The 8,167-nt window shown below is 45.6% G+C and overlaps 1 protein-coding gene across 1 annotated transcript in view; it reads left to right on the top strand.

Moving 5' to 3' along the window:
- The first annotated feature begins 36 nt into the window (after positions 1–36).
- Positions 37–8,167, top strand: part of ZNF652 (zinc finger protein 652) — a 20,743-nt gene continuing 12,612 nt past the window's right edge. Inside the window, exon 1 of the mRNA XM_026054433.1 lies at positions 37–97. The gene's annotated coding sequence lies outside the window, so the exon portion shown is untranslated. The remainder of the gene's footprint in view (positions 98–8,167) is intronic.

The raw sequence follows: 8,167 nt of genomic DNA on the forward strand, positions 1-8,167 counted from the left end.
CCTCCGCCGCCTCGCCCGCGCCCCCCCGTCCTCCTCCTCCTCCTCGCGCCGCCCGCCATGGAGGGCGGCGGGGGCGGCCCTGCGGGGAGCGGCCTGGGTGAGTGCGGGCCGGGCCGGGGGGTGTCCGCGTGTGGGGGTGTCGCCGTCGTCCCCCCCCCCTTCCCGGCGCCACCTCAGGGCCTTCCCCTCGGGCCTGGCGGCCGCGCTAGGCCCAGCCCGGGGGCGGGCGGCGGGGGTTGAGCCCGGGCCGTGTTTGGTGGGGCGGGGGGGGGGGGCAGGATCGGGCCTGGCCCCCCCCTTCCCCTCACCTGGGGTTGGGGGGTTCCCGAGACACCTGCCCGGGGGGACGGGCCCGAGCAGCGAGGGGGGAATCGCCCCAAAACGCACCTCGGAAACGAGGGGACCCCCGATCCCGCCGGGCTGGGCCACCCGCCACGGGCCCCAGCCGAGGGGGGCTCGGAGGGCACCGCCACGCGCGGGGGACCCGCCGCCCCTCCTTGGTTGCGTTTGGGGAGGGGGCCGCCAGCGCGGAGCGGGGAGGTGACGTCCCCCTGGGTCCGGCTGCGCATCCAGGGCGGCTTCTCCCCCGGGATGGCGGCCGGCTGCCCGCGGCGGGGGTTTCGGGGTTCCCGGCGGGTGGTTTTATACCCGTGCGTTTCCTTACGAATCCCTCGTTTCCCCCTTAGCCCCCGGCGCGGGGGTCCCGCGAGGAAGGCGCCTCTTCATCCTCGCCGGGGCATGACCGGAGCCGTACTGTTCCAGCGGCGTCCCCAGCTCCGCGGAAACCCGGTGTTAAAAAGCGTCAAATGCCTCACAATTGCAAAATTTACCCCTTTTACGTAGGTTGAGCATCATCACCAGTGCCTACCTACAACACCCTTTTACCTGTGCCTAAGATACGCTTTATTTTTGTGCTTTCTGCCGCCGTATCCAGCGCTTGGGATGTGTATCCAGCGCTTGGGATGTGTATCCAGCGCTTGGGATGTGTATCCAGCGCCTGAGGTTTGGAATGAATGAGGAGCCGCGAGCGGCCGGCGTTGGGATGCAGGTGTCCATAGGCAAGTGGAGATGCAGCCCAAACTCGCGGTGCGAATGTGGCTTGGGAGACAGACATTTGGAAAGCTTTGCCAGGCGGAGTGTACGCTTGAAAGCCCAGTGAAAAATTAGGAAGCTTCTCATTTTTATGCCTAAGCTGCTGGATGTAACAGGAGGTTGAGGACTTAAGGTTTTATTTATAATTGTAACCAGTATTTGAGGAAGCGAGTGTTGAGAGGTACTGCAGCGTTTATTTGTGGTAACCGAGCTCTGTTTTATTTGGAAAAAATAGTAAATGTTTTGGGGAGTGTAATTGGTGSTATAGCAAAATATTTACATGATCCAAGCATTTGGGTGGCATTATAGGTTCTTGTTGATTTGATTTAGAGGACTTTATTGATTATATTGTTTAATGCTGATACAGAACATCTTTGGCTGCTGTTGCCTCAAGACTGAGTTCCTAGCAGTTTTGTATAAATAGTTATACACGAGCTAAGTTACAAAAGCAGTTTGTCAGGTTTTGTTGCGAGTGCAAGATATCRGGTTGTTCTGTTTTTGCTCTCATTGCCAGGGTAATAGAATGGGAATATTCAGATTGGGWTATGCAGTTGCATCTGAAGATGGAATTTATGTACACAAGAAATTGCTTGTGGGATATTTATACGTTGAATATACCTTATGTAGTGCTGTCCCACCTGCGAGGTGGGATGCCCATACAAGAAGGACTCGGGAAGAGTCCTTTGTGCAACTAGATTTCAGGGAGATTCTCAGTCAACAAGCTCCCATCCATGGTTTTTGATCCCGTGTTTTCTCCCTTGGTGCCTAATGGGAGCGTGGTGGGTGTACCGATAGTGTTTATGAGATAGGCACGGCTGTGTTCAAGGTGATTGCAAAACTATCTGTCATCAGTGACCTATTTCCACGCAGCACGCTACAATATGCCTTATCAAAGAACAGATTTCTTTTTCACCCAACAAAAAAAGACAAACATAATTGGAAGAAAGTGCAAACCAATTGAGAAGATTGATAGGTTCTGTCAAAACCTGGATCTGTGCTTCATTACTGTATTAAAACCATTCCCTTGGTTGAATTCCTGCAGTATGAAGCAGCTGATCGTGCTACAGTGTGTTCTGCTRCAAAACAGCGTGTCCCGATGTGATCCAGGTCTTGGCTTCCAAGTGCAAAATGAAGTAAATTTTAAAAGTGCGTGACTTTTCTGGAAWGCGTTTTTAATTTATGTTTTGCTAATTCCTTGCTTTCTGTCTTTTTAGAGTCTTAAAGTTTAGCAGGGGGCCCCTTGCAGGTCAAAACTTTGTGGTTATTTGATGTGAGGTCACTTTTATTAACCAGAGGGCAGGCACTCTAAATATTAACACAGTTGGTAGGCAGATACTGTCTTCAGATGATACCATCCTTAATACAATGAGCATGGCTGAATTATTTTGAAAATGTTCTCTACAAGACTGTATTATTATTGCCAAGGATGCTCTTAAACTACTGTTCTTTCTGTAGGTACCTTATTTCCAGCTGTTTCCTTTATAAATGCTAGGCTTACCCATATAAGAACTTTGCAGCGACTGCTTTAGTGCCCTTGAAAGTCTTAACAAAGTATTCTGTGTTGTCATAAAAGGATGTTTTTGTCTGTAATTGGCAAATTTTACATCTTTAAGAACACTTCTAATTAAAATAGGACTTGTTCTTGAAGTTGCAGACTGTTTAAGCACATGTCCYTTTAAGTCAATCATTATGAGTAAAGTTATATGCCATTTTAGGCATTTTCAGTATTTGGGGAGGAGGGTGGGGTTTGCTTATAGCTCTTAAGTAAAATCCCTGTAAATCACGAAACTAGTAAAAACAAAACAAAGAAATTTTCTGAGTTCGGTTCAAACATATCTCACGACTTAAACTTGTCAGACCTAATTTTCAAATTAGCTTTGCATGCGCTTAATTTTTCCAAGTGATCTTAAATTGCTAGGTTTTTTTTTTTTTTTTTTTTTTTTTTTTTTTTTTTTTTTTTTTTTAATTGCTCCTCCCTCCTGGAAAACAATTGCATGGGGAGCGAAACTCTTGGCGGTAGCTCTGGTGCCAGCAGCTTAAACTCATTAACACAAGCAGCTTGCATTAGTTTCCTTGACACTTTCAGACACCCTTCCCTGAGGAGGTTTCAGACTGGTAGTTTTCACTCSGGAGAAACGTTTAGCTATGCTAAGCAACTACCAGCACTTTTGTGCTACATTGCTCCCTTGTTTGTGCGTTTTGAAGTTTTGAAACTTGATTCTGGTAGTGGAAAAGTGATTTTTAGAGACACTGTGAAAGGCAAGTGTGCTGGAGAGTGAGCCTGCTCGAGGATACCGTAGTAATGTTGGAGATGAGACCTGTGAAGCCATTTCGTCCTGTCCCAGATACTAAATACAAGCAAATGGAAAGTCTTCCAGCTTGAATTTTGGAGGGATGTTTGTGGTACCACTACGAGGGCAGATGGCCTGGWAGGATAGAGTCGGTGCTTTTCGTTTTATACAGGCAGCAAGTTTTGCAGTGGAAAATTTACAGACAAGCATCCATTGATCCACATACCTTCTTTTATGGGAGTGCTGTACACAAAAAAAAAAAAACCCGCTGCAAATATTTGACTTGGAGCGTAGCTGCAGCTCGCAGGTGCAGAAGGCAGAGCAGAACTTTGCTTTCCTACGGCTCGCCAGCCGCGCGGCACAGAGCAAATCTGCTCTGAACTCGGCGCTTGCTCATGAGTTAGGCTTGTTTAAGCCTTTTTAGCCCTTATGTGATGAAAGGCGAATTATGGAATGTGTCTTAATAGTGCTGTCTGGAGACAAATTACATACGGTGACAACTGCATTTTAATGGTGGAAGGCAGATTATTTCTAACTAAAAGCCTGTTTGCTCTAAATTCGTCCAGTAGCCTATAGTGGATACTGTCAGCCACACACAGCTCCAGTGACATCCTGCTTGGATTTCCAGTGTTTCATTGCGTGTCACTTTTTATGGACTTGCATTGGGATTGCTGCTTAATGCCCTGTGACACCGGTAGGTTTGACATTATGAGAATATGAGTTGTGGGATATCGAAGTGACTTCTGAGGTCTTCGGCTGAGGCTGGGATGTATCCTAATAAATCGTCATCACCCATGTCATATCATAGTGAAAAGGGCTGCTGGGAAGCTCTTAGTTTGCTTTATTGCGATACGTGCGTCTTGAACCATTCATTTCACACTTACTAGCTGCAGGCCAAAATCTCTGAGTGAAATGCGCTGCTGACTACAGTTCTAAGGCCTGAGAAAAATTACGTGCTGAATTTAGGGGCAAATTTTTGCCAGGCATTTTTGTTTTAACACACACGTGCCTTGTTGCGTTGTTCTGCTTTCAGTTGTACCTCTCTAAACTCCTTCCAGTTCTGCTTTCCTATTATAGCTCATAATTTCTTTTTGTTTTCCGATTTGGTATCCCTTTATCCTATCCTCTTTCTTAAAATAAATAAATAAAGCTAACATATTTTCTACTGTCTTCCCTGAACTTCTTTCTTAGACCAGTCTGTTTTTCTCTCTGTTTTTATTTTTCTTCCCTTTGTGGTTTGTGTCATGCTCTTCCTTTAACCTGCAGATTTCTTGGGAAAGTCACCTGTATTCTACGAATCTTTGCTAAATTGCCCAGCCTCCTTACAGTGCTATGAGATCATTAACACCATCTGTCCTGAGCACATGGACCGGTCTTCTCCCACTCTCCCAGCACTTCAAATCCAGATGATAAGATGAAGTTAAACAGCTCTGCCGTTAGTGGATACTTTCCTTCTTTTCAGTCTTCATTTGCAGGAGAAAAAGAAACACAATTGAGATTCTTTTCAACCTGAATTCTTCAGTGTCTTCTTCAGGTTCGTTCTGCAAACTTGTCTTGCTTCTGGTTCTCTTGCATTGCCATTATACGGAAGTTGGAATATAGCTGTAGACCAAGGAAGGAAGGATTTCAAGAAGCCAAATTCTGTAACAGGCTGTAGCGTTCAGGGAGCTGGTTCAGAGAACTGGTCCAGCTGAGAATTAATCCCAAGGAAAAGATTATTCTTCAGGCAGACTGATTTCTCAAGGCAGCTCCATGCAACGCCAGGAATGCCARTGCTGGCACATAAATAGGGAAGGAGCATTTCCTCCCTGGCCACCACATGGAATTAGATCAGATTAAATTGAACAAATAACTTGGGCCTTAACTGATTATTATCCTCACTTTACCCAGGAAGGAATTCAAATAGAGGCCAAAGATAAAGTGTCCGTAGATGTATAATGAATTAGTAGGTGAAGAAATGAGAAGACAGCGTGCCGTATCAGCGGGGAGAGTTTGCCTTTGCTTTTAAGAACTGCGTCCGTGAAACGCACGGCGGGCTGGGAAGGTGCGGGGGGTGTCAGGATCACACAGTCTGGTGAATACAGAAAGGCTGCAGAGATTTAGGTCTCTGCATCTAAGCTTAGTCTCACTCAGCCTAGTTGCTCCCTGCAAAGGCAGAATTTGGGCAAGTAGGGGGTTCTGGTGAGGTGTTGTTATTTGGATGGCATTTCTTGGAAGCTGCTGCGTGTCAGCGCTTTGCGAAGTGCCCTCTGTTAAATTACATGCATACTATCGAAGGAAGACTTACCTTTTTTTTTTTTTTTTTTTTCCCTTTTCAAAAGTTTATGTGGCATCTCTAAACCAAACTCTACTGTTTGAGAAAATCCAGTAGGTCCAAGCAGTGATTCGTGGTATAAGCTGCTGCGTAGAGTGGTTATTTGGGGTTTACGGGAGCATTGCGACATTGTGCAGGGAGACGCGGGTGCAGAGGGGTAGCTCCAACAGTGTCACATTCAGACTTTGTCAACACAAGGTTACTTCAGCTTCTGGGTAGTAATTCCAGGCTCTGGTGCTGCTGGTGCTTCGTTCTTTTGTCTTCATGTTAACCACAGGTTGGGCAGAGCTGATCGGAGCGCTGTTTAGTGATTGTTAGGAGCTGAAGAGCTGCTAGCAGCTGTAAAACTAAAGCTCCAGGCAGATGCAGTGAGCAGTTAGAGAGACAGAGCCGCTGGGGGAAGCCCAGGTAAGGAAAGGAATTTCTTTTCTGCTTATCCTCCATGAGCTCAGGATTTACCAGCGTGAGAGCAGCGAGTCCGGCATCTGCTGCATGGGGGGGTCCTAGAAACTTGTTGCTGTTCTCAAAGTTACCTAGTGGGTAAAGAACTGTAGATGAAAAATGRAGAGGATTTTGAACGTATCTGTAAGCACATTCCAATGATGTGAGAAGAACAAACTTTTTTAGAGAGATCCAACTCACACTTCTCTGAAGCCTAGGAAGATTTTCCTCTTTAAACCTTTTTTTCCTCTGCTACATTCCACACTCTACCAAGTTCCAAAATATTTAGCAGTCTTGTATATATGTTATACCTGCAAATATTGTTTTGTGGACTGGCTGTTTGTGGTTTTTTTCCTCATCTCTCAATTGATCCCTGTGTACGTATGCAGAGACAGCTCCACAGCCACTGCCCTTTTTCTGCCCCTCGCTTCCTAGGAGGAGAAATGCTAGCTTTGGAAAACAGAAGTGCMGATCTTCGATGCCAGGTTTCCTCTGTGTTTTCATTCGGCCTTATGGAGGCTATATTGTTAGTGCAATCATTTACAGCAAGTTAGTCATGTTTAATAGAAAGTGTCGTTGTAGGCATCCATGGAAATAAATGAGCAGTTTAAAATCTTAGGGCTGTTTCTACTAGTCTTCAAGAAGAGCAGGCAGCTCCTGCTGGAAGCRGGCGTTTCGAGAGAGGAGCCTTGCTTCTGAACAGAAAAGAGCAAAAAAAGGGCGTTTGGAGAAAGGAGCAGGCTAATGGGCAAAACAATCGTGCTTTAGTCCTGAGCCAGTGGGTCGTCCTGCCAACTCCTGCCATGTGTTTGGATGAATGTACAACTTTGAAGGGACAGATAATCTGTTAATGCAATCTCGTAATGTTAATGCAACATACAAAGCTTTTATTTTTATTTTTTTTTCTTCATATATTTGTCTTTAAGGTATCAGGCAATTACAGCAGGCTAATTAACGTGGAAGCTAGGTGTTTGCATGGGCATGCTGACCGCTGAGCGATAACCACCCGCTCACGTTTGACTCCTGCTTTCAGATTTCGGTATTGTAAAGAAACAAGATGTGACAAAATGGATTTGGGCACGAGGAGCTTTCCTGTTCACTTGCAACTATTTAACTGTGAGCGATACCTTCTGCTGTTTGCTAAACACGGCTSAGACAGGAGGAGAGGCTTAGGCTTTTAATGAGAGTACGTGAGGTGCGCTGGAACTTATTTCACAGTGGTTTTGCCTAGTGAAATAAAGTGTTGGGGTTTATGGCTGTCATATCTGAAGCTAATTTCATAGCCARTAGAAAACCTCCCGCTTACTGCAAAGGCCAAGGGATTATAATACTGCTGAATTCTGCAATGGCAACGTCTTAAACTATTTTTTTGTGGAGAAAATGCTTGAAAAAAATCCAGATTTCCAGTTCTGGAAAGCACTGGTTTGAAAGCCTTTGTCTCTCCACAGCTTTCTAGATTCAGCCAAATAATTAATCTTAAGAAACAGGGAGAGGAAAAGCCTTAAGTGTGGGGGTTTTGTTTTGTTTTGCTTTCTGAAGATTCTTTTTTTCCTAATCTTTCTCTCTTAGCTGCAGGATTTTATCAAAGACTTTTTCTGGAATTAGAAAAATGGTCTGTTTTCCTTTTTCCATGAGGATGTTAAATACTTACAGGCAAATAGCCATCTCCRTACAGTGAAAATATGTCGCCTGCTGAGTTAGCAGGATACTTCACATAGATTATTTTAGGAATTGTCAAGAAAAATAACTGGAAGCTGGGAGAGTCTGGATTCTGCATTCAAGCCTTCGTAGCCCTTAAACGTGCTTCGGGCCCAGGCGTTTGCTTGGAGAACGGGACACGACTTATTCATTCCCAGTGTTTTGTTTCCCTGCCAAGCCTCCCTGCGATATTTCCAGTTCCTGCCAGTGTCGTTGGTGTTTTGATGCTTTGATGCGTGTATTGCTTGGCGTAGCTGTCCCACGACTAATCCATTTGAGACAGAGATGCCCAAATGCACCAAATTTCACCAAAATACAAGTCTCAGTGCTG

The sequence above is a fragment of the Nothoprocta perdicaria genome, unplaced genomic scaffold (genome assembly GCF_003342845.1).
Source record: "Nothoprocta perdicaria isolate Ctin4 unplaced genomic scaffold, notPer1 scaffold_121, whole genome shotgun sequence".
In the NCBI taxonomy this organism is placed as follows: Eukaryota; Metazoa; Chordata; class Aves; order Tinamiformes; family Tinamidae; genus Nothoprocta; species Nothoprocta perdicaria.